The 24,975-nt window shown below is 44.2% G+C and overlaps 1 long non-coding RNA gene across 1 annotated transcript; it reads right to left on the bottom strand.

Annotated features, from left to right (window-relative positions):
• Positions 1-7,751: 7,751 nt before the first annotated feature.
• LOC115408308 (uncharacterized) lies at positions 7,752-21,762 on the bottom strand. Its single transcript, XR_003933761.1, has 3 exons — positions 21,711-21,762; positions 20,563-20,765; positions 7,752-7,920 (listed from the first exon to the last, which is right to left on the bottom strand). It is a non-coding gene; the product is annotated as an uncharacterized LOC115408308 (long non-coding RNA).
• Positions 21,763-24,975: the final 3,213 nt, after the last annotated feature.

Genomic DNA, 24,975 nt, shown 5'->3' with positions numbered 1-24,975 from the left:
CCCCCACCGCGCCTTGGACCACCCCCAGGGGTTGAGTGTGGAGAGCACGTGGAATTGACTCCATGCACAAGTCTCGTGACATACTTCCGTTTGCGCCAGAGACCGGCGGATTTATTTCCGCCTGCCGTCCAGCTCCATTGATATCGCTTTTTCAAGATGAACTTCACGAGATGTCTTCAGAACTTGCCCAAAATATCAATCAATGATGCTCACCCCATAGTGGATGCCCACTCCCCCACTCCCAAGAGTAAGCGGGAGAAAGGTCTTAAACTATATATATGTCAAGTTACTTGAACCAGTACGAGGGTAAGTGTGTGCCGTTAGCTGCCTAGCTAATGTTAGCGACCTGGTAATTATCCCACATTGTGGTCAGTTTGCTTTTTACTGATTCTAAACGTCATTTTTTGTGCTGACTGCATTTACCTATGCCTCTTACAGTATCAAACAAAGATCAGGGCATGGGTGAAGTTGTTGTCAGGGCGTTTTGTTACCGATCAATGAAGAAAGCCGAGAAACCACACAGTTTAAGCGTATGATAAATCTTGAATCGATACAAGTTATAAGCGGTTGCTTTTTACAACCCAGTGTTCCTGATGTTCTTGGGGACCTGGCTAAGGTAATGAATTCTTACTGTAAACTCAAGTAAGTATATCTTGCTGGTGTCCACTGGGTTACTGCAGGCGTTCTTGTTTTAATGTTGTTGTTACAACTACTTATTTATTAATCCATTGTTCCCAATGTCCCTGGGGTCATTCAGATTTGTTCTTAATAGAATAAAAGATAAGAATCAACAAAAGCAGGTAAGTGTATTTCAGCTAATTTCGACTGGGTTAATATGTTGTGATTCATATTTTGTTTACCAGTTATTTTGACATTGTGTGCTTTTCACTGTTGTTATTAGCTAAGTTTTACTTAAACATAGTCACTCCCTTAAGGTGCAAGCTGGTCTTGTAAGAATAAGGTCAAATTAGGACAAAGACATTGATCAGAACTTCAGAAGTATAGATCTAGTAGTGTTCGAACATTAAAAAAAAAAGAATCGTCACTAACTGATGTAGGAATATTTTCAAAAACCCAGTTTGCTCCTTAAATGAATGACCAACAATGAACAAGCCATGGTCAATAAGTATTAACTAAAAAATTTACTTTTGCAGGTGGTATTGAAAGATTCCAAACCTGTAGAGCTGATGCATCACAGCTGCACATGTGTGGCTGGAGCAGCTCCATGTAACCACTGTGTGGCCTTGCTATTCCAGTCAGCACTTTATTCCCAGCTGCAGGTGCCAGTGGTTCCCCCTGTGCTCAGCTGTACCGAGGGAGAACAGCAATGGCACAAGCCGAGAACTTTGGTAAGTCAAGAAAAAGGGCATATTTAAAATTTCCATGTGTTGGTGATATATTGTAAACTATATTCTCCCCATCTTGATAGGGTGTAAAGCCAGCCCCTGTGGACAAGATGCATGTGCTGTCAGCTAAGTCAAAGTCTGGAACAACAACAGAGGGTGTAAGGTAAGCGCTTAATGAAATGAGTCATGAAAACTGCTTGTTCTACAATGCTAAGATTTTCATTTTGGATAAAATTTATGAATATTTAGAAAAACCCCGGTCCCAGTCAGCATTTTGTTTGCTGATTTCTCTTCTGCTTTTAATAAGATGCAACCAGATATTTTAATTGGATGTCAAGCATCGTATTTTAACCTCTCAGAGTAGATTTTACTGCTGCTTTTAAACTTTTTAACTGATAGAGTTCAGCGCGTTTTAGTGAATGGCCAAATTTCCGCCTGGGTCACCTCCAGCACTGGTTCACCTCAGGGCTGTGTTCTCTCGCTCTTGCTGTACATTATGACGCCTGCAGATCCAGCCAGGAGGGTAGGTATCTGGTCAAGTTTTCAGACGAAAGTGTTCTGTTGTCCCTTTTACAAGGCTCTGAATCAGGGCATGGCAGGGCCCTGTCTGATTTTGTCACATGGTGCGATGACAATTGTCTTGATCTCAATGTTACTAAAACAAAAGACATGATAATTGACTTCAGGAAAAAACTTGCAAAACAGGAAGTCAGCATTATAAACAAAGAGGAGGTTGAAATCGTAGACACCTACATACTGTATACTTGGGCACAATATTCGACTCCAACCTCAGGTTTGATGATAACACGGAGGTCATTTCTAAAAAAAACCCAACAACGTATTTACCTGCTGCGGAATCTGAGCTCTTTTAATGTATCTAAACGCATTTTTATTTGTATTTTATCGTTCTTTTATCGAGAGTCTTTTAACCTTTTCTTTTATATCATGGGCTATCAGTAAAAAACAAAAACATGTTGTCCAGCATTGTTTGGATTTGTGCTAGGGTCACGGGTGTGCAGATTACTAAGCTACACTCTCTACGGAGCAGGCAAGTGCTTCACAAAGCTAATTCCACACCCTGACCACGTACTGAAACACAGTTTGCATTGATGCCCTCTGGGAGGTGCTATCTCGCTCCCAGTAGGAAAACAAACTTACTCCCTCTGCCATCAGGCTTTTAAATGACAGTGACAGTGTTGTTTTGTAGTTTTAAATGCATTTTAGGTATGTATGGATATTGTGCACTTTGTCACTGTTGCACTTCATTGCTGGACCCTTCACCTGACCATTGACAGATCCAAGTATGAGGAATGTGTGTTTAATGTCCTGTCATGCTGCAACCCTTGTCTGCAAAGTGAATTGCCCCTAGGGGATGAATAAAGTAATCTGAATCTGAATTTGAAGTAGTACTTGTCCTAGTAGGGGAAAAAAGGATAAACAGAAAACCCACCTTCACACTGCAAATTTTCAGCAGGATCAAACTTAAGTCCAACTATATTTAAGCAATAAAAAAATAGAACTTCCTGTTGGAGACATTCATTTGATATATTCAGGAGTAATGTTTAAATGAAAATATGTGTCTGACACTTATGTAAGTTTAATGCTTTACACAGGAGCACATTCTACAAAGGCCTGAGTGGGGATTTACCTGATCGCTCTGTCCTTCAGGTGAGTAGAGAGTAACAAAATACAATTTCACAATTTCACAGTAAGAAATCTGGGGAAATTTTCCATAGTGGTGAACACTGGGGGGTATTTAAATACGCAAATGTTTGTTGGATGTTGGGCTCTTTGGTAATAAATGTTGATACTCACCATTCTTTCACACTGTTAAGAGATAAATGTTTATATTGCTAGTTGACAGAGGTCTTTAAGGAGTTCTCTGCAGATGAAGTGCCAAGGATCTGCAGCATGGGCATCAGCTGTGAAATTCCTCTGGCTGAATCTCCCCTTGGCCTGGTTCAAGCAGGAAGTGCTTTGTCATATCAGCATCCAGCAACTGCGAAGAGAGACCAACACTTCCATGCTGCCCCCCACCTCCATCTTTACCTCTCCACAGTTACCGCCTTCAACCATCCAGCTGCATGTTTGTTTGTAGTGAACAACAACAGCTACACCTGAAAAGTCTTGAGGTAACTTGGGACATGGCGCACAAATATGAGTGTGCTACCAGAACACAGGACGTTGGGACAGTGTGTCAGCGTTGCTGTGCTGACGCCCCGCCCGGTGCCAGATCTCAAAGTCAAATTCTTGGAGGATCTCATTCCACCTGGCCCTCTGGGTCTTTGAAGCTCAACAACCATGTCAGCGAAGCATGGTCTGTGCGGAGCAGGAACCGCCGTCCCAGGAGATATAAGGCCGGAACTGGCGCAACGCCAGCACCACAGCCAGCAGCTCTGGACGGGTGACACAGTAGTTCTGCTCAGACCGGCTCAATGCTTTGCTGAAGTAGGCCACGACTCTCTCAGCATCTCCCTCTCCTTGGGACAACACCGCCCCCACGCCAACGTTGCTGGTGTCGGTGTCTACGATGAATGGTTGATTGGATGATGGATACGCCAGGACGCGGGCCTCTGTCAGGGCAGCTTTGAGTGAGTGGAAGGCAGCAGTGCAGCGGTCGTCCCACTGGAATGGGTGGCCCTTTTCTGTCAGGCGATGAAGCGGGCTGGCTATGGTGGCAAAGTCTTTCACGAAGCGTCAGTAGTATGACGCCAGCCCCAGCAAGCTTCACAGCACCCTGACATCAGTTCATCTTGTCTGGATTGGTAGCCACACCCCCAACACTGACGACATGCCCCAGGAAATCAGTTTCGCGGCTGAGTAGACGGCACTTCCCCGGGTGCAGTTTAAGCCCAACACGGCACATGCGTTGAAATACCTCTTTTAGGTGAAGCCGTCAGCGTGTACCAGTAGGTCGTCGAGGTACACCACACACCGCTCCTGTGGAATGGCAGCCAGCACTCTCTCCATCAGCCGCTCGAACTTTGCCAGTGCGTTGCAGAGCCTGAATGGCATGACCCGGAACTGCCACAGTCCTTGGCCGAGGGTGAATGCAGTCTTCAATCTTGCTTCCGGGGACAACTCAACTTGCCAATAGCCGCTGCGGAGGTCGAGGGAGCTGAACCAGGAGATGAGCCGGAGATGTAGTCTAGGGCGTCATCGATGTGAGGCAGCGGGTACGAGTCTTTCTTGGTTACGCTGTTGAAGCGCCGGTAATCCACACAAAACCCCCATCGCCCGCCTTTTCTTCTCACCAACACGACCGGTGTGGCGCAGGGGCTGTCAGAGGGCTCGACCACTCCACCGTCCAGCATCTTGCGAATCATGTCCTCAGTTGCCTGCCACTTGGTGAGCGCGAGCCGGTGGGGGCGCAGTCGGATGGGCGGGGCATCCCCGGTATCAATGTGGTGTTGAACTAGGGACGTCCGCCACCAGTCCTTGATGCCGGCCGCAAAAATGTCTTTGCATCCTTCCAGGAGCGTCTTAAACTGCCGCTGTTGGTGGCAAATAAACCTTTTGTTTTGTGAAACGGGTGACACAGGTTGCAATATGTTTCAAGACATGATGCAGACATGTATTCAAGAAAGGTTTTCAGACAATGCATGTCGGCAGACATGTAAGAAAAAACCTTATTCAAAGTTAAAGGATGAAAAAGTTAAATTAAGAACCATAGAATCATAAAATAGAAACACTGAATAACAATATCCATTGGATTCATATCAACATTTCATTTTCATTTCTTAACATTTTTTATTTATTGTGACAGGCCACAAACAAAAATTTCCTGAAGCATGAAGTATGTCTAATAGGCCCGCGACATTATGCTTCTTTACTGATTCAGTTTTTTAGGGTGCCGATTCGACTTAAATTGTGATTCTTCAAATCTCACGATTTTGGTGTGTGTGTTTTTTGTTCAGTTCGTTTAAACACCAGACTATGTGAAAAAGTTTAATGATGTCCACAGACTATATTAGGAGTCATATTTCCTGGAAAAATGCACTTCCCATCTGAGTGCAATTTTTTTTTAACATCAAACTTTTCATTTCAAAAGCTTAGACTGTATAAAAGAAGCAAAAATAGTTTTCTTGAAACCCAGCTATTTCATCCTCATGTCTTCTTAAAATACAATACATACAAGTACAATTTAAGCCAAAAAATCAACACAATACAAAAAGCACAGTCATTAACAAAAGTGGCTTCAGGATACTACTGCTAAATTAAAAGATCTAAAAGTTGACGAGAAGTTTACTATCATAAACTAAAACCTGGACGAGATGTTCAAAACCAGAATAAAAAAAAAGTATGGCAGTACTCAAGGTGTAATTGTTCATAAAATAGAGTAATTTTCTTTGTGGCAAAAGAAACATTTTCACATAAAGCCCTTTATCTGCATAAAACAAACAGGACACTTAAATGAACACACACCTTCGTGAAGGTGCATCTGTGGGATGACAAACCTCCGCAGCGGAGGTTTGTCATCCCACAGATGCATGTGTGTTGCAGAGTGCAAGGGGGAATTTTTATTTTGGAGACATCCGGTCATCTTTGGCTTCACAAGTCCTTCATCTGTCGTCCAATCCCTTGCATGTTGGCTGCAGCATGCGGAGAAAATAGACCCCTCTGTCGGATCACTTGCGACTCTGCAGCAGCTGTGGAGAGCGTCAACTCACAAGTAAAATGCTTCCAGTGGACATAAAGGAGTTTATTACAATGGGGTCTAATACTATTTGCCATATACACATCGATAGCCAAATATCAACTGCCTGTAGCTACTGCTGCATGATATAATGGTTCTGCTGTAGATCCGTTCCGGAAATGGACTGAAGGGAAAACATTTCATCTTCTTCTGCACACAAGCTGGAATGATTTTTCAACCTATCTTAAACAATAATAATAAAAAAAAAAGTTTATTTTGAAATCAGAAAGAAAAAAGTCCCAATACCAACGTGACTCAACTCCCCCACTCCAACTGTCAAAATCGATTATTTATGAGTTTTCATATGGTTCGCCAACAACTTTGGAAAAGAAAATCTTTTCCCACATGTTTCACAAGAATGCGGCTTCATACCAGTGTGAATTCTCATGTGATTTGTCAAATTACTCCGTTCAATGAAGCTTTTGCCACATGTTTGACAAGAATACGGTCTCTCACCAGTGTGAGTTCTCATGTGAATCTTCAAACAATTTGGATAGTGAAAGCTTTTCCCACATGTTTCACAAGAATATGGCTTCTCACCAGTGTGAGTTCTCATGTGAATCTTCAAATTACTGCGTTCACTGAAACTTTTTCCACAAGTTTCACAAGAATGTGGCTTCTCACCAGTGTGAGTTCTCAAGTGAATCTTCAAACAACTGAGTTCATTGAAACTTTTCCCACAACTTTCACAAGAATATGGCTTCTCACCAGTGTGAGTTCTTATGTGAATCTTCAAATAACTCCGCTTGGTAAAAGTTTTCTTACATGATTCACAAGAAAACAGCTTCTCACCAGTGTGAGTTCTCATGTGTTCCAACAACTGCGACGGTCGACGGAAACTTTTCCCACATTTTTCACAAGAATACGGCTTCTCACCAGTGTGAGTTCTCATGTGAACCTTCAAGTAACATCGGTCCCGGAAGCCTTTGCCACATGTTTCACATATTACCTTCTTATTGGTGGCTGTTTCTACCTTCTGACATAATTCACGTTTCTTATTGACAATTGTCCCGCATGTTTCTTCACAGTCAGCCTGCTTCTCTGACACAGGAAAGTTCTCCACACGGTCACTATGAAACATGCTGATTATCCTCACATCTGTTTTTACAATTGATTCTGAGTCCAGACGTTTTTTCACATGGTGGACTTCAGCATCACCAGAGAGGAGCTGCTCAGTGTCCGGTACTTCATCTGGTTCACTCAGGTCATGTTGTTGCTTAATAGAGGAAGCCTTAAAGGAATCATGTTCAAACTTCAGAATAAGTCGCTCTCCCTTCTGGCTGGTACCAAGTTCCATGTGCTCTTCAATCAGTGGAGGTTCTGGTTCCTCCTGCTCCTCTTTAACCTGAAGAAGTCCTGGTTCTTCTTCTTCCTCTTTTAGCTGTGGAGGTTCTGTTTCCTCCTGCTCCTCTTTAAACTGTAGAAGTCCTGGTTCTTCTTCTTCGATCTGAGGAGGTTCTGGTTCCTCCTGCTCCTCTTTAACCTGAAGAAGTCCTGGTTCTTCTTCTTCCTCTTTTAGCTGTGGAGGTTCTGTTTCCTCCTGCTCCTCTTTAAACTGTAGAAGTCCTGGTTCTTCTTCTTCGATCTGAGGAGGTTCTGGTTCCTCCTGCTCCTCTTTAACCTGAAGAAGTCCTGGTTCTTCTTCTTCCTCTTTGATCTGAGGAGGTTCTGGTTCCTCCTGCTCCTCTTTAACCTGTAGAAGTCCTGGTTCTTCTTCTTCTTCCTCTTTGGTCTTTGGAGTTTCTGGCTCCTCCTGCTCCTCTTTAACTTGTAGAAGTCCTGGTTCTTCTTCCTCTTTGATCTGTGGAGGTTCTGGTTCATCCTGCTCTTCCTGTTTGAAGAGCTGTTCCTCCCGACAGCCATGCTGTTGTAGGAGCTCTATAGGGACAAAAGAAAAACACTATAAAGTATTAGTTACTTTACGTCTACTGTTCCAGCTGGGGGGGGGGAAAAAAAAGAAGACACAAAAATAGGACTCAAGCGGTGAAACTGAAATCTTTTTAAATTTCACAGGTAGTTGAAAGTCCAGTCCTTCATTAAGTCTGGTTCATCCTGCCTGTCTCCCAGTGTTGTTTTTGGCAGCCTATTTTGATTAAGTTTGAGTCTTAGTCTTTTGGACGAAATGCTTATTAGTTTGAGTCACATTTTAGTCATTTCAACACTTAATAGTATTAGTCGATGAAAACCAAATGGGTTTTAGTCATTAAAAAAAGGCTTAAATACATAAGGAAAAAGACAGACAAAGGAAATTGTAAACCAAACAAACATAATATAATTCAACAGCAGAAAACCAACCTAACACATTGACGCCTTTGAATATTAAATAATACACTGTACTAGTTTGATACTTTACAACCTCAATGCAGTGCTTATATGAGCTCTGCCAGATAGAATGAGAGAACTAATAGGAGTTTTGCTGATACTTTCAGGCTATTTTTAGAATGTCCATACTGATACAAAGGCTGAGATCTTTTATTAAAACTGGTCTGTTATGTTTTTATGTTACTGATTTGAACTGGTAAGAGTAACTGCCTATCATTACTTTTGGAGGAGCGAAAAAAAACAATGTTAAGATGGTTATTAGGAAAATACTACCATTAAAACAACTGAAAAAAAACTAATTTAATTCCTCTGGGACACTTGATGGTATGAAACACTTGGAAGTCTTCAAAAGTGAAATATAACTTGAGTTTGAAAAACTTTAAAGTATTCCTTACCTGAATTTTCTCTGTACAAATTTTAAACAAAAGTGAAAATACATTTCTTCAAAATAAGACAACACCTAAATTATTAAAAAAAAGAAAGAAGGAAAAGTAAAGATTTATAGGTACTTGGGGAAAAAAAATCTTCACTAATCAACGATGGGCTCCTATTGCAGTTTGACAGTAAGAACAAACAGTTGATCAGATCCTCCGTCTTCCACTACGAGGCATTCCGTTTCATTTTCTGCTGGATTCTGATTAAAGTACATCCATGAATCACTGCATCTTTTCCTCATGCCGAGCCCCTGTGCGAAAGTTGCTCCACGCTCTCTAGTGCGCCGGTGCATGCAGTACAGGTGTGGTCAAACAGGAAACAGCTCATGAATTGCTGATATTTTCAGATTAAAGCAGCCGATCTGCGTGAACAAGCTGGGGAATCGCATTTGTTTTAGTTTATTCTGAAAGTCAAAACACTGACATTTTCGTCTCGTCTCGTTAATGAAAACAACAGATACGTCTCGTCACATTTCCGTCTTTAAAGAGATATTTTTAGCTCGTCATCTCATTTTAGTCACCGAAAAAACGCTGACGAAATGATTTTGTTATGTCATCGTTAACGAAAACAACACCGCTGTCTCCATGTGTGCGCGTTGCGCATTGATCGCTCTGACGTTAAAATAGTCAATTCCTGTCCGCTCGGGTCCGCGCGCAGCCCAAATTTTGTGACTGCATTGAGCGTACGTGCTAGTGATGCAACAGTACACGGCAAAATATTGAACCATTCGGTCTGCTCCACATGGGACAATACGCCCTAATGGACCGCGGTTTTTCGGTTTTGTGATTCATTTTACATGGCTGCTTTACAGCTTATCGTTTATGTGTATGTGTCTGTCCAGATTAGGGATGGGTACCTTTCACATCTGAATCGATACGATACCAATACTCGGTACCTGCGAATCGATACCGGTATTTTTCGGTACCTGTTTTCGATACTTTTTTTTTTTTTGTTTTGTTTTGGGGGGGGGGAATATGCATTTGGTAATTAAAGTTATTTTGTATATTTAAAAAAACAGTCAAAACTTCAGAATTTTCAACATTTATGCTTCAATAACATCAACTGAAATAACTCCAATATAGAACTTGAGAAAAATGTGTGTGGGGATAAAGTAAAAAAATTTAAATAAATAACAATGATAAATAACATAATAAAAATAGACTCAAAATAAATAGCTGTATGAAATGTTTCACATTTGCACCTGCTGCCCATACAGTAACAAACAACTTTCAAAATAAATAACTGTATAAAATGTTTCACATTAGCAGCACCAGGCACCTCTACAGTAAACACTCAAAGGTATACTGGAGGATCAGAATTGTATGGTTCCAACTCGTAATTGGACAGTCATAATGCCAATCAAAAGCCACGTGGGACTGCTTTTGCGTGATGACATATCATGTCGAGTCGCCGCCTCGATGCGCGCTCTTGTTTCAAGCCGCGCATGCGCAGAGCATTGTTTAGGAAGTGACATGCAGCGGGAGCGACCATCGCAGAAGCAGCTTGTTCCTCCCACGAACAACTCCGAACAGGGGCGGGGTGGCCCATATGTCTATCGGGAGGTTTCCCGAACGGCCGGTGTGTTCCAGGCCAGTGGGGTCTATTCCGGCCGGCAGCCACAAGCGGCCGCCGCCGCCCCCCCACCCCACCCCGCCCGCCCGCCCGCCCGCCCACCCGCTCTCACGGCCCGTGTGCGTGTCCGCTCTCCCGGTATATTATATATTTGCTCCCGGTCTGCGAGTCAAAATACTCCGAAGATTTTGGACCCACGTAACCGCGTCACCGTGTCCTCCGCTCTTGCCGATGCATAATGTCAAGGTGCGTTCAGGGTCAAAAAAAAAAAAAAAAAGGTGCGTTCAGGTACCGAAATGTGGTACCGACGGATTTCCCGTGAATCGATACTCAGTACTTCAGCGGGAATTCGGTCGGTACCAAAAAATTACCGAAATTCGGTACCCATCCCTAGTCCAGATGGATAAAAAAACACTTGTCCTCCACAATCACTGCTGTTTTGCTGCTCACACTTATCCGCTGTTGTAACTGTAGCCGGGTCAAAGTGCAGCAGTAGTTGCCAGGTCCACTTATTATCAGCTTCTTATTTTGAAAATTCGCTTGTCAATGTTGGCAGTCTTAAGTTGAGGGAATTTTTTTTTTTTTTGGTTCCAAAAGTGCCATTTTGGGCTTTACTGCTCCCAAACCCAGGTGAGGCTTGAAGCATGCCCCTATCATCCTGGTGGCTCCAACTCCAAACACATCCACTTTGTTGCGTATTTTACTGAGCAAATCTGGCAACACTGAGTGCACCTCATACTTACAGAAGGCATGTTCAGCACGAGCGGAAGAGTTGAGAGACAGAACTTTGAAGAGGCACCAGCTTCGTTTAACTCTCCGGCCTGGGTGAACTTCGGTGTATACTGCTGTGTAATGTATACCAGCAGTCAGGTAATAAGAGGCAATTTATTATTTGAAAATACTATTTCAGTATCTGTTATCATGAGAGAAGTGCATCTAGTCATATCTAGATATCTAGTCCTATTAAGAAGTCTGATATCTGGTGTCAAAACCAGTGGCCGCTGCGAAAGGGCAGCTGACAACCTGGGAAAGACCTGGTGACAGCCTGAAGAGACTGCTGGCAGGAGGGAATAGACCCCAATGGGGGTGGCATAGGTTAGCTCCCTGTGATGGCAGTAGTCCTACACTGTAGTGTCTTGGGTCCACCCAACTATTGCTATGAAAAGTTCAGAAGGAAAAACACCCCTGGAGTCTGCGAGAGCAGGGGCGAAAGATGACTCATTGGTGGACTACAAGGTAACGAACCTTGAAACAGAAATGATGACAAATCAAATGATCAGCACGACAGTTGATGGAAGAACAGTACTGACAGGACACAAGCTACAAAGCTGCATCTGTGGCTGGCAAAAGACTGCATCAGAGAAGGGGTTCAAGATTCACCAGGGTAGGAAAAAGTGCCTGAGAGAGCTGAGCAAGGGGCCTCGCATTGACCACTACTTCCTCAGAGGTAAGACAAGTCAGTCGAGTGAAGCTCAGTGGCAGGAAACTCACCACAGTTCACAGGGTATCAGAACCCCAAACAAGGCACAACCAGGCAGGCACGGATCCACCAACGGACATGAGTCCAGAACCCAACCAGCCACAAGCAGAGAGGAAGATGATTGGAAGGTATTCTCAAATCTTGTGGCCTAAATCTGGCCAGAAAAAGGAGTGGGAATCCATCGACGCAGACCTTGTCCATCTTCTTGAACGTCTGAAAGGGTGTGTGGACAGGAAGTTGGACAAGTTTGGAAAGACCATCTACAACTATGGAGCAGGGAGAATTGGGGTGAAGAGTAACAACCGTAGGACACAGAAGGAACCAGCAGTTCATCTCAAATCCAGAAGACAACAAGAGATTGAGAAACTTGCGAAATAAAAGAGGTTCCTGAGAAAACAGTGGAAGAAGGTCACAGCAGTGGAAAGGAAAGGACTTGAGGCAATACAGGGCAACATCAAGCTGCATCTTGCAACACTGCGAAGAGATGAATGTTTGAGAAAGCAACATAAGAAGAAGGAACGAACAAAGACTGCCTTCTACAGAGACCTCTACAAGTTCATCAGAGACCTCTTTGTCAAGGAGAAAACTGGGACCCTCAAAGCACCTGTAAGGGAACTAGAGGAGCACCTGAGGAAGACGTACTCCGACAACCAGAGACATGTGCCAGCCAGCATTCCAGATGACATGCCACCAATTCAGCCACCTGAGATTCAGATGGACACAAGGCCCCCAGCATAGAGTGAAGTAGAAAACCCAGTAAAGCGGGCACCAACTGCCTCAGCCCCTGGGCCCAACAGCATTCCATTTGAGGTCTATATGAACATGCTGGGCGTCCTTAAATACCTCTGGAGGTTGATGAAAGTGGCATGGGAAAAAGGAATTATACCAAAGGCATGGCGACGAGCGGGAGGGATCCTGATTCCCAAAGAGAAGAATTCCTCAACCATCAATCATTTCCGACAAATCTGTCTTCTGAAATGTGGAAGGAAATATATTCTTCAGGGATAAACTCCAGAGGAACATCCAATGGGCACGAATGGAGATAAAACCCAGCAAATCCCGTAGTATCTCCATTGTCAAAGGCCAGCTCACCAATAAGAGGTTCCATGCCAACAACAAGCCAATAACAACCATTCCAGAGAAGCCTGTCAAAAGTCTTGGCTGCTGGTACAGCGCTGAGCTAAAAGACACAAAGCAGTTGGAGCAACTCAAACAAGACACCATCAATGGCCTCAAGCAGATCAACAGCACAGCACTGCCTGGAAAGTTGAAACTGTGGTGCTTTCAAGTTTGGGCTGCTGCCCCGTCTCATGTGGCCAATCTCCATCTATGAGGTCACTATATCCCATGCCAATCGGCTGGAGAGGCTGGTGAACGCACAAGTGAGGAAATGGCTTGGACTGCCAAGATGCCTTAGCAGTGTAGGCTAAGGCAACTGAGGGCAACTGAGCCCTCTCCCCACCAACCTCAAACCTGGTTGAAGAGTACAAATGTGCCAAAGCAAGACTGGAGATGACTCTCACCAAATCTCGGGATCCATTCAGCAGAGGAGCTGCTCCAACCGTAGCTACGGAGAGGAAATGGAAGCCATCTGCAGCAGTCATGGTGGCAAAGGCCACCCTCAGGCACCGGGACATAGTAATGTAACGACCGGGTAGGTCCACCCGTTTCACCCAGCAGGGGTGATGTAATGTTTCCCTGAGCTGACATCTGAATATGTAAATCTTGGTTCGCTGGGGATGTTTAATCTGGGGCTCGGTTTGGGTTGAAAAAACGTATGGGCGCTGTCACCTGGACATTGGTATCTGGGCGGGGTTGTTTACTTAAGGAACACAGCGCAACTGTGGTGAGAGGAGAGTGACGTCACACGCCGTCCTGTGGAACTCACCTGCCAGAGGAGCGAGGCCGTGGAGCGTTTACCAGGGAGGATCAGCGCCACTGTGGAATATATAACTTGGTGTTTTGGGGATCTACTGGATTAAACCGTCATCTTTTCCATGGAGTACCGGGCTGGAGAAGAGGAGCTGTGGAGATCAGTGGACTGAGGTCTTGCCGGGGCGTGAGTAATTAACAGCCGTGGGCCACTCAGTCGGTCTCCACGAAAGGATGTGCGACCCGGACTTTGTGGGAAACTTTGGGCAATAAAAGATAGGGCTTGGTGAGCCCTTCGTGTTCATTTCTGGACTTCCCGCGTTGTGCGGCGTTTTCTGTTTAATTTATAAGGAGGAGCGCCCGAGCGTCGGGTTGCTTGTTTTCTGTTGGGAGGGGGTTTTCCAGAATAAATATGGGTTTTTGTTACCAATCTTAAGTTTGTCTTCTGCCTATTAATCACCCCTGCTGATTGGTGTTTTCCGCCCGTGACCTCTTAATGGGTAGTGGCAAGATCGCCTTGGAAATAATAGGTGAATTGTTACAGGGCATATCCAACATGGCAGAGGTGGCCTTGGGTTGGAAACAACACCTACCTGGCAGAGGGCTACATGTGCTGAACGGCGGCACATGGTGGTGGAGGAAGTGCGCCACCAGGAGGAAGTAGCCAGGTGTGCCACAGCGGTCTCCCAAGCTCAGCAAGGCCGCTGGATGAAGTGGGAAGGCGTGGAGAGGAGGAAAATAACAGAGTGACATGTGGAGCATGGAGTCCAACAGCCTAAGCTTCATCATTAGAGCCACGTATGATGTCCTGCCCTCTCCAACCAACCGACATGTCTGGTATGGAGAGGATCCAGCCTGTCTCCGGTGTGCAGCCCCGGTGACCCTCAAACACATCTTGGTGGGTTGCAGGACCAGCCTAACCCAGGGAAGATACACCTGGCGCCACAACCAGGTGCTGAAGTGTTTGTCTGCCGAAATCGAGAACAGGAGAACAACCACCAATGCCATGCCTCTAAATGCCCAGACTACAGGCCCAAAGGAAATACCTTTATTCAGGAAGGGGATAAAAGAGGGACCAAGTCCTCTCCTTCAGACCCAGGCCCACTCAACACAGCCTGGGATTGGGAGACGCAGGTGGACCTCACCCAGAGGCTCACCTTTCCACCCAAAATCGCTTGGTCCTGTGGTCCAAATCCTACCGGCATGTTTTCGTCGTTGAGCTGACCGTCCCATGGGAAGAGGTCATCGATGAAGCATTTGAGCAGAAGAAACTGCGATATGCCAACTTAGCAGCTGAAGCAGAGGGGCGGGGCTGGAATGTGAAGATCTGGCCAGTGGAGGTCGGCTGTAGAGGCTTTGTAGCCAGGTCCACCACAAGGCTCCTGAAGGAAGTAGGGGTCAGAGGGCAGGCTCAATGGAGGGCAATTAAATAACTTGCCACTGCAGCAGAACGGAGCAGCCACTGGCTGTGGCTGAAACGCGAAGAAGCAGTATGGGCTGCAAGTGATCGCATGGTGCCACCATGCGCCACACACCCAGGAACTGATCACCCTGTGGTGGGCCAACCTCAGCAGAGGGTGTCTTGTTATAGGAGGCGGAAACACCCAATGAAGCTCGAGGCAAACAACTGAAGATGTGGCATACTGGTGGCACTGCGGAATTGTGGCAAATCCCAACCAAGAGTAGAGGACATCTCCAATGACGTTCAACTGATGTGAATTATAGGGACAATTAACATCTAGTCCTATTAATAAGTCAGTACACCAGTGATAGTTATTTCTTAATGTTTACTGTGAAATGCAGTTTCTGTTTACAAACAAAATAAAGGGATGTTTTTGGGAGAAAAGTTTCACGACTACCTGTACGGGGCCAACTTTGGCCCAGTTTACATGGGTGTTTTTTCAATCCCATTGTAAACAATCGCATTAAATGCGAGTGTATTCATGAACGGCATACAAAGCGATCCACGATGAATCCTTGTTTACAAGGACCCTGGGTGAAGCGAATTATAAAGCGCCCTGTGACATGCGCACAAAGTCTCACGAGGAACTTTCAGGTCTTTAACTCTGCAGCAGCAGTCCCCAGCGCTGAGCAGAGAGTTTTTATCTGCTGGATATCTGCTCAAATAATGTCACAACATCTCCATGATACGCTGCTCAAGGAGCGGCTGCTCCCCTGGCTGCTGCACCGCTGCCCCAAACGGCATGTCTCGATGTGTGCTCTACTCCGCATGCCGTTGTTTCGAATTAACTGGTGCCCGTGTTGTGACCAATACGACTGAAACATGTCATCGTTCTGGCGAACGTCGGTTATTGACAGTTACAGTGAGTGTATACATTTAAAGTCTTTTGTGAGTCTTTAACAACTGCTGTTGTCAGCATGTGTTTACACAGACCTCCGCTGTCATTCGTTAACACGGGAACCAGTTAATCCATAACGGCCAACGATCGCTAGTATTTATACAACTCGCTGTTGCGCAATTTGGTTCCATCTCGCCTCTCCAGTGTTTTTTCTGTCGGGCTTTTTGATTAAAAAAGTGTTTTTCAACCACCTTCTGCTGGTTTTTTGACTGTCCTGCTTCCCATTTACTGCGCATGTCACACGTCACTATGTACGAGGGAACGCATGCGCGGAACAAATATTCTCCTTTTTAACCCTTTAAAGCTCGTTTCCGGAGTTTTGAAAGAGAGAGGTTTTTTTTAAATCCGTCTCGAGGTTCCGCCCTCCCTCTGCTTTCATGAGCGACCAAGCCACGCCCCTTTGATTGTGTATGCGAATTATCTGTCGGGTGAAAATGAAAGCCTCCGAGTCCTACAGCATCCTACATGTTTAGCTGTTTATGGTGGATGTTCAGCAGACCATGGGTATATCCGAGGTAGGGCTGCCACGATTGGTCGATTAATCACGATTATGTCGACTATTAAAATCATCGATGACTAATTTAACAGTCGACGCATCGTGGTTTTTTTTTTATCTCGAAACTCTGCAGGACAGAACTTGCCTACCACGGCAGCACAACAGCTATGCGTGAGCACCTGAAACGGAAGCACGCCGTGGCTCGTGACAACGATGAAGAGGGACCGTCGTCTCGATAAACTAATAATATTAGCATAGAGGGCTAACGTGCTATTTACTCATAGCTGTCAACGTTAACATTAGCGGTGACAATTTGATTCATTAGCTGCCTTTAGCACACATATTTCATGTGTTTCCTGTAACGTTATAACAGTGATGTGTTTTAATAAGAAGTGATGTCACGCTAATGTTTTCTAACGTTATGTTTCAGTGCCAAAAAAGTACGTTCTTCTTCAATGGACGACTTTGTTACAGAGCCAACTACCTGCACCCCTCAGCAAGCAAATGTCCTGACTGAATCCATTCTGAACATGTTGGTGACGGACATGAGACCCCTGTCCATGGTGGATGGTGAAGGGTTTAAACAGATGATCAGACAGTTTAACCCGGATTATCATGACAACTACCTACCAGACAGATCCCACTTCACCACACTGATGGAGCAGAAATATCATTCGACCTTGGAGAAGGTCAGTCTCTCTTTCACTCTATTTACAATTTAATTCATTGACATTAATCTATTTAAAAAATGTTGCAAAAGCAACACCACAATAAATATGATTTAATAAACAAGGAACATTAAAACAAGAATTAAAGATCACAGCTCTCTCTCTCTCTCACACACACACACACACACAAGTAACTTAAGAATTCGTCATGGTTAAGGCAAGCAATGTAATTTGTTTTTTTTTTATTTAAATGCTGAATGTTTATTATTTAACCCACTTGATGCATAAACTGACAGATAATTAATAATGAAAAAAATACTGTATCTAATTTTCTTCGTATTGCTTACTATTCTTCCAAATCATGTCTTTCAGGTAAAGGAGACTCTCAGGGGCATCAACAATTTGCTTGCACTGACTACTGATGTGTGGACCAGTCGTGCAACAGAGGCTTACCTTGGTGTGTCATGCCATTTCCTGAGTGAAGATTGGAAGATGAAGACCTTCAACCTTTCCACCTTGCCTCTAGAGGAGAGGCATACTGGTGCAAACATAATGACATGGATGGAAGAGGTTTTAGCAAAGTTTGACATCTTGCCCACCAAGATGAAAGCAGTAGTTCACGACAGTGGTTCCAATATGGTGGCAGCAATGCGACTGCTTGAAGAAAAACATGGATGGGCCTCTATCCGCTGTGCTGGACACACACTCCAGCTCATAATCAACACTGCTCTCAAAGAAACCAGCATCAGCAGAGCATTAGGTGCTGCGAGGCAGCTAGTGGAGCACTTTAAGCGAAGTGAGCTGGCCAGTACAAGGTTAAAGATGAAACAGGAGCAAATGAAATTGAAGCAAAATGCACTGATCCAGGATGTCAGTACAAGATGGAACAGCACATTCCACTTGATAGAAAGACTCCTTGAACAGCGCTGGCCTGTCACTGCCACTCTGTCAGATCCTGAGGTAACTCCAAGGGGGAAACACTACTTTGACCTGAAGCCAGAGCAGTGGGAGCTGCTTGAAGAATTGAAGCAAGGGTTGGCACCTTTTCAGATTGCTACTGTTTACCTTAGTGGACAGCAGCACACAACTATTTCAGATCTTCCACAGGTGGTCAAAGGGCTGACACGGGCTGTACACCGAAGCCAATTTGAGACAAGCTCAGGAAAATACTTCATTTCCAGTGCAGGAAAAGGGATAACACAGAGATGGGGGAGTATTTGCACTATCTCAGCAGACAAAGAAAATCCGGTTCTTCTTGCTGCTGCCTTGGACCCGGGATACAGAAAGCTGAAGTTTTTGACTCCCGAAGATGGCATCAGACTGCAGGGGAGGACTGAACTGCTTGCTGTCAAAGAAGCAAAAACAACTGAGACACAGGATGCAAAGCAGAGGGCCAATGGTTCAGGTACAAAGAGTGCTCTGGAAACCCTTCTTCAGTCGGACACAGACAGTCTGAGTGAAAATGAGGACGGAGAATCTGAGGGCGACAGAAACATCCAAGTTGTGATAAATGAAGTTCGGCTGTACTTTGGAGAGGACTCACTTCCGAAAACGGTAGACCCACTGAAATGGTGGAGTGAAAATGAGGGGCGTTTCCCCACACTATCAAAACTCGCCAGGTCGTTTCTGTGCATCCCTGCAACCTCCACCCCATCGGAGCGGATTTTCTCTGCAGCAGGGAACATCTGCTCCCAAAAGCGAGCAAGCTTGTCTCCAGCGCATGTAGAGATGCTGACTTTTCTGGCCATGAACAAGAGCCTTGCATAGTTTGGCATGATGTAGAGTCGGAGTATAAAGTTGAAAACAGTTGATGAGCACTGAACACAAAGTGCACTTTTGTGTGGTCTGAGTAAGTGAGATGGAAACTTGAATAATTCCTTAGTTACAGGTGCCTACCTCATTGTTGCTGCTACATTTGATACCAAACACAAATTAAGGAAATTAAAAAAAAAAAATCAACTTGAAGGATTTATTTTTGTATTGTTTGGGAAAATGCCTTTTCTTTATTTTTATGGTACACAGTTAAACAAGTGTTTTTTGCATGTTTTAATAAAGGTTTAATGAACTATCTTTAACTTTAATGAATTGTCTACTTTTACTTAACATATACCTTAAACACTTAAAGCTGAAAACTAATTTTATATGTATATATATATATGTATGAGCAGCTTCATGGTGGTGTGATAAACTATGTTTTACACTTAATTTACATATTATGCAATTAGTCGACTAATCGAAAAAATAATCGGTGATTAGTCGACTACCAAAATAATCGTTTGTAGCAGCCCGAATCCGAGGTAAGCGCGATGGCTGCTGCGTCGCTAACTCACCTCTGCCTGGGCGAGTGCGCGTGCTCTCTGGCAGCGTGCACACTTTGACTGACTCCATGACAAGGCGTAAGCTCGAAATCTATTGGCTGAAGCTGACCGGCGCTTTTTCGGATAACATGGGGGTCTATGAGAGGAAGGCGGGGCTCATAAATAGATTTTTATATTGCTTTATGCTAATATTATATTATAGTATCGAACAAGACTTTTACTTTTATCGGAGATTTTAGATTCAATCCGTTAAAATCCGATACTCCTTTTTTGGCTGATATCGGACCGATATCCGATATCAATATCGGATCGGGACATCCCTAATCATCAGCGCGACGGAGCAAAGCGAAAGTAAGCAATGCAGCGGAACACAGTCCCCGTTACCTGTAGACGAATCTCCTCTTCCCCACGGATCCAGAGGAGCTCTCTGGTCTCGCTATCTTGCCAATACTGGGTCATCTTGATGAAGGAAATCTCACGCTGTGTCCAGAAACAACTACCGTGCTAGCGTAGCCGCACTGCGTTGACGTCATCATGTAAATTACCGCGTCGACTCGCGTCTGCCTTTCACACTCCCTTTCGCCCCTCTCAGTAAAAAGCCGATAGTAGCGACCCGCTAAAAACCCACGTCGTTTGCAGGGTTGAAAAACCCGGGTCTAATGCAGAGTGAACACTTTGCCATGAGGAGCCGATTAATAAGCGGGTTTAAACAGGTTTTTTTGGCCAGTGTGAAAGGGGCTTATGTTGTCTATGTGGTTGGATGTTCTGTTTTTCTTTCTTGCGTTGATTGTTCACTTATTTTTTGACATGTTTGAAATAAAGCTTTCAAATCAACTAATATTTCCTCCTTGGGAGATAAAAAGGACATACTGTGTTTCCTAAAGAGGAATGCTGTGTTGTTGCTGTTATCACACTTCCACAAGTATAAACCAAACAGCCATAACGATGGAGATCCTCCACCAGTCACATTCAAATGTTCATTCAGACGTCTCCATACCTGTTCTGTGTAACTTCACTTGAGGTTCCCCGATCATCTTCAGCAGTCTGCGCTGACGATCAATCTCCTCCTTGTAATGATTGGTAGTTTGTTCAAACATGGTGAAGATTCCTCCAGCAGCAGCAGCAGTTAGTCCCTCGATGAAAAACTCTCACAAAGCCTGAACTGAACTCACTGTTGGTGACGGAGATGAAATATTTCCTCTGTGAGACACAGAAACACAGCTGTTATTATGTTTTCTAAATTACAATGAAAGCTGCTTCTTTCTCTCACTTATTTTGACGATTGCGAAGTAGAGAAGAAAATGAAGAGCAAAATCCAACTGAAATTGAAGCACTTATTGAAAACAACAGTGTCAATAACGTGTGTGTATTATCAGCCTGTCACTTCACATGCTCTGCATGTGCTGCTTTCATGAACATGTAAACCAGAGAGATTTCTCCTCCCACTTCATGTTGTGGCATAAAAATGTTTTCGCCAAACTTTGATTTGGGGTCATTATGGTTACAACTGCTAAACTGATGCATTAGAAGGCAGACTTTAATCTGTTCATGTTTTCTTGTTGTATCTGGCTGGATCAAGGTCAGTTGGAGAAATGTCTTTTCTCAGCTTCGTTTCTCACTCTGCTCTCCTTCAGTGTTTTTCCATCTTGTCCTCATGCCCTCAGCTCCTCTTCTGTGTCCTCCTGTTTTTCACAAACTACTCCCTCTCTGTCTCTCTCATCCTCTTCTTCTCTCATATTATGTCCTCTTTCTTCTCTTGTCTCTTCACTTTCTCCTCTCTCCAACCTCTGAAATGTTTAGTTTCTCTCCTTCATCACCTCTCTGTCTTTTCATCACTCTCTCCCTCCCAAAGCTGAGCTTTGTTTGGCACAGCCTTTACATTATCCGAAAAAAGTAAAGCCAGGATCAATGTACATTTAGAAAATCTAGTTGTAAAGGCAGGAAAAAGTAACTTTTGAAACAGAAACATCACGAGTCTGTTACAGCAGACACTGCTCACAAAACGGTACAAACTAAACTACGTTGTAAACAGACACAAACAACAAAAGATGAACTTAAAAAACGGTTTGATGTGAATGAAGACGAGTATCCCAATTCTCATTAAGAGAAGAATCGAATCGAAGTACAACATTTTCAGCTGATTACCTGATCTCCACCTCCCCGCCATGCTGCTGCGCCTCTTCTTCTTCTCTTCTTGGCTGCAGCGTGTCCTTCTTCTTCTTCTTCTTCCTGTTGACGGGTGGCAAAAGGTTTAGAGGTACAATAGCGCCACCGTCTGTGCTGGAGTGTGATCCAAACTTTATTACCTCCTTCAATTCGGATGAAAGCAATGACAGTAATACTATTCTTTTTGACATTTGAACGAAGTGTGTGTGTGTGTGTGTGTGTGTGTGTGTGTGTGTGTGTGTGTGTGTGTGTGTGTGTGTGTGTGTGTGTGTGTGTGAGTCAAAACCGCATTTTTTACTTCTGCAAATAAACGGTCTTTATTTACTAGTTTAGTATTACAGTGACATCTGGATAAAAAGTTGGAAGAATGGTGATTCCACCCACAATGCAGTGCGACTGTCTGAAGCATTGTCACCTGACAAAGCCCAATTTAAAGGCATTTGTTTTGCCTGTCCTGCAGCATTTTGTGAATGAACGGTGTAAGCAGGACAGTACAAGCAGTGGAAAACAGTGAGCAACAAGAGCTGATGAGTCGAGGTGGAGTGGTCCACTTCTTCTTTACTTTCTGGAGTCAAAATGATGAAGTGCAAGCGCCAAAAAAGTGCATGGGGGGGGGGGGGGGGGGGGGGGGGGGGCGGGGGGGGGATTGCTGTGGAGCTTTGGCTTTCCCAGCAGCAGAACCGAACCGAACCAAACCATGAGTGAACGTGTTCAGGTGCCTTAAATACATTCAACTCAATTGGGTAAAACCATAAAAACTCCTTGAGTGTAAAACATAATCTGAGTTCCATAAACCTGTGCTAAAATCCTCCACTTCAAAACCAATTACAATAACGAGAGAAGAAAAAAAAACATCCATGAGAATAAACCAAACCAATCACTCAAATACATAAATCAAACCCAAACCATATCTAGAATCAGTGTACAAGAGAGGAACCAGAGGAGGGAGCAGCTTGGACGCTGTTAAAAGTCACCCAATAAGAACAGGGCGTGCAGGAAGAAAGGATGTCACTACCATTATCTCATCATTCTGGGATGATCGGATTGTGTAATGTCCTGGAGGCTGCGAGTTATTGCAGAGGATATTGATCTGAATGGCAGCTGAACCAGCAGTGGTTTAGTCCCTAATAAATGCTCCTCAGCTCTGCTGTGATCGGCGCACAGACGTGACTGCAGCTTATATCTGCATTTGTTTGTGCTATTGCACATTTCAGGTTCAGAGTTATGACGCACGTAAATCAAAAACCATCTGTCCTGTCCTTTAAAAGTGTCATTTAGCCTCCTAATGCAGAGTGCCTGCATTTTGATGCCATTTGTTGTGGTTCCACCAGCTGTTTCTGCTCTTTTATTACAGATTATTTCGCGAAAAAAATTACTGTACAAGTCAATAATACTTGATTTGAAAGACAGTATATGAGTCTATATTGAACCTGTCAGTACATATCACGTAACCCAATGTTACTGTCAGCAAGAACTTAACGAACTCACTGATTAAATTAAGGATGGTGATATATACAATGTAGTCGACATATACTGCAAATTCATGTACACAAAATGTACACAGACACAGACTAAGTGTGCAGGATGCCTCTGGTTCCACCTCCAGCACTGATGAGGCAGAGGAGATTCAAGACAAGAGCATGCTGTTGCCAGTGGTGGGTGATCAGCCTTTATCAAATTAATACTGGCATAACAGGAGTGGAACAGCCTCTTCATTGTGGTGGATGACAGAATAGGCAGGAAGATCTTTCAGACAGGGGATCAGTTGATTTACTGGTACATTCATTCTCTGTTCAGAGTTTAAAACTAATATACAGCAAAGCCAGATGCAAGAGAACAAAATAAAAGTCTCTGTAAGTCAGAGGATAACTGATTCATCTCATCGGCATGTAGCATAGCTCAGTGTACTGAGTTGCTGCTGTGGGCTCTCGTTCTACACCGCTTTTCATGGCCTTAGTTTGTTCTGATGCTGCACTCTTTAAGCTTGGAGCAGGTTTTTCATGGACAGGTCTTGAGCAGCTCGTCTGGTTGTCTGACAGGAGCTTCTCCAGGGTCAACAGGATGCTCTCCAATTTGGCCAAAAAGTGGCAACTGTAAAAAGGTGACAACGGTAAATGATTATCAGGAACATGCAAGCATTATTGCTTTGCAGAGAGTCCTAAGCAGCCCCCACGTCCTGAATGCCAGCTGGAAAGGGAGCCTGAGCCAGAACACTGAAAAGAAAAGGCATTACAAGAAGAAAACAACATGAAAATGAAATTGTCTTTCAAAGAAACTGAAATAGAAAGTGTGAAAGCACAAATCAGCACATTTAAAAAGAAAATTCTCACAGTAGAACTCCATGAAAGCAGTGAAATCCCTAAAATGATGGAATACAGCACTGGGTAAACCAACTGTGTACAATGTTTGGCATCCCAAATGGTCCACGCACCACTCAAATAAACGTGCCCCTAAACTACAAGCATAATGGTTGGCAAGTTGCTGAGACGACCTTCTGCAGCCCGCTGCTGTTTGTTTCAACAAAACTCCACAACAACGAAGACCTGAAGAACCGTGTCTCTAGATTTAATAGAAACACACAAACAGCAAATAATATTTTCAATTTTTGTTTGATGTATTAGGTGTTTTACTAAATTAACCTCACAAAGCAGACTACCCATCCACAGTTGCAATATTACACTGCACTGAGCTGAAAATGCAAAGGTCTGTGTCACTGGTGTTGCAAAGCCAGAGCTTTCTGAACTACAAAATCACAAACGCCCTCAACTCGTGAGTGGCCTGTGGCCCCTGTGGTGCTGTGAATTTCTCATCTGCCCTCTTCTCAGATCCATGTTCGACAAGGAGATTGTCAGTCAGTTTGGGATCATCCCGCAACCAGAGAAACTTCTAGACGGTAGCTATTTGCAAAGACTGGACGGCATAACGGCTGATAGTTTTTTGATCGAGGAAGAGATGCGAGCACGTCAGTTAAATCTGCCACCGTTTTTAAGCTCTAAGAGGCAAATGCCAGCTGGAGATGTGCTGGTGTCAACATTATATTGGCAAGTAGTGCGACCTGTAGTAGGATCAGGCAAATGCGAGAGCTGCTGAACAGGAAATGAAAAGGTGGAAAGCGACAGTGTGTGGACAAGGTCTCACAGTCGTTATGTGTGAGACTGAGACGGTCATCATTCATTTCACTCAGCAACAAACCTACCAGAGGGAGATTGAAGCTTTGTTTGGTGGCTCCACAGTGAACAGGGAG

Source organism: Salarias fasciatus, chromosome 3 (assembly GCF_902148845.1).
Source record: "Salarias fasciatus chromosome 3, fSalaFa1.1, whole genome shotgun sequence".
In the NCBI taxonomy this organism is placed as follows: domain Eukaryota; kingdom Metazoa; phylum Chordata; class Actinopteri; order Blenniiformes; family Blenniidae; genus Salarias; species Salarias fasciatus.
Note: the sequence above shows the minus strand (reverse complement) of the source record. Positions and strands in the feature narration are given on the sequence as shown.